Here is a 1,883-nt window from a genome sequence, read left to right as displayed (position 1 = left end):
AAAGAGGGACAGTGTGTTCTGTCAGACTTGGGCCCCGACAGTGAATTTCAGTAACTAGGTTCCCATCCCATTGGTGACAGATTATCATGTGAATATTCCCAAATCTGCATAAAGAAAATACAGATTTTCCTTCCAGTGGTGTGTTTCCACCAAATGGACTTGTTGTGGAGTAAAATCAGTGCGTGATGATTTTAGTGCACACAAAATGCAACGTTTTTGCTTTAGTGTTCATGTACTGAATAAAAATCTAAAGTTCAATGTGTTCCCATCGCATTTTTCAATTCTACAGATAGTTTTGTCACAAAAACAGTCGTTTTAAATAGCGAATGTCCTTACCCTGGTCTCGGCATCTGCACTCTAGCCAACAACTCGCAGATACATTGCGGGAAGGCTTTATGGGCAGGCTACACTTTACATTTGAGTCATTTAGCAGATGCTCTTATTCAGAGTGACTTACAGTAAGTAGTGAGTGCATACATTTTCATACCGGCCCCCCGTGGGAATTGAACCCACAACCCTGGCGTTGCAAGCCTCATGCTCTACCAACTGAGCCACACGGGACCGAGTCTACCTGAGATTATTATGGGTAAGAGCTAGAATATTAGTATTTGTCAAACAGCAGTCAAGCATCGATCATCATGTCACCGGAATAAGACCCTCAATATTTATTGGAAAGGAGAATCATGCTCATAACATGCACTTTCAACACCCTGTGAAGTTCATCATCTGTAGCCTAATAAACCGAATGGTTTCCCGAGTCGTAGCGGGAGGACCACACACACCATATAAATCGGGTGACTCCAAGTTTGTATTTGATCTGCACATGTTCCAGCACCAGTAGAGCATTCCTCCCTCTATGCTTATGCAGTTCGGGGAAAAAAACTGAACGTATGAATCTTTTTGTATGTAAAAACTATCTGTATATGTCCGAACTCTGAATCAAATAGGCTTCCCAAAATTGACATGTTCGCTGTGTTAGAACATTTATTTTGATTGGCAATTCTGTGCATTTATCAAAATCCTATCAGGTAGCCTGATTTCAGATGTGTAATGTAGGCTAAACCAGATTAGGGAAATTGTTCTTCTTGCAAAGCAATAATCGTGTTCCTATTGGTCAAAACATTTTGGACACGGCCAGAACTTTGTCGGAGCCTACGACCGCATGTAGTGGTGCTTAAAAATCGGATCTAGAACCTGTCACACTGAACAAGCCAAGATGTTTACGGCCTAAGAATATGCCCACGATGTTAACATGTTGTCTGGGATCGGCAAAATCGTGGCATAAAACAGTTAAAATCGTACAGTCTGTGCGGGCTTTAAGAGTGACCCCATTAAATGTGATTAAGACAAAGGAATACTGCTCATTCATCGGACGACGTGGATTTCAAAATGGCTGCCGTCCCATGGCAACAAATCACATCCACCATGACAGGTCATAAAACAGAAGAAATTGTTGAACATGCTTACAGCTAGATTATGTGACTGGAAATGTCCAACCCATTAATGTCATGTCAAAACTATGAATCTACAGCATGTTAACATCTGTATACTGGTACCACTACAGCCAGGTGCTAGCTTAGGCTAGGCTAACCCCTCTCAGCTAACTCTGCAGCCCATCTTCAACCATCCCCCCAATAAGACACTCGAAGACAAACATTTCTTCTAGTAAATTCCCATGCGTATTGAGAGAATATCTCAGTGGGGACACATCTCAGCGTTGGCTGGACACACATCTCTTCTTTACGGCGGTGCTGCTTGGCAGAGGCACACTGAGGCAGCCCAGGTCTGTATCATCAGCAATCTCTCTCTCTCTCTCTCTCTCTCTCCCAAGATGAGGAGTTCAGTTTGGAAGATAATCAAAGGGTGTAATTAAAATCAGGAGT

The 1,883-nt window shown here is 42.6% G+C and overlaps 1 non-coding gene across 1 annotated transcript; it reads right to left on the bottom strand.

Moving 5' to 3' along the window:
* Window positions 1–487: 487 nt before the first annotated feature.
* On the bottom strand, window positions 488–563 carry trnac-gca. Its single transcript has one exon. It is a non-coding gene; the product is annotated as a tRNA-Cys (tRNA).
* Between the last annotated feature and the right edge of the window lie 1,320 nt (window positions 564–1,883).

This window comes from Salvelinus namaycush, chromosome 27 (assembly GCF_016432855.1).
Source record: "Salvelinus namaycush isolate Seneca chromosome 27, SaNama_1.0, whole genome shotgun sequence".
Taxonomy (NCBI): Eukaryota; Metazoa; Chordata; class Actinopteri; order Salmoniformes; family Salmonidae; genus Salvelinus; species Salvelinus namaycush.
The sequence above is the reverse complement of the archived record's forward strand: the minus strand, read 5'-3'. Positions and strand labels throughout refer to the sequence as shown.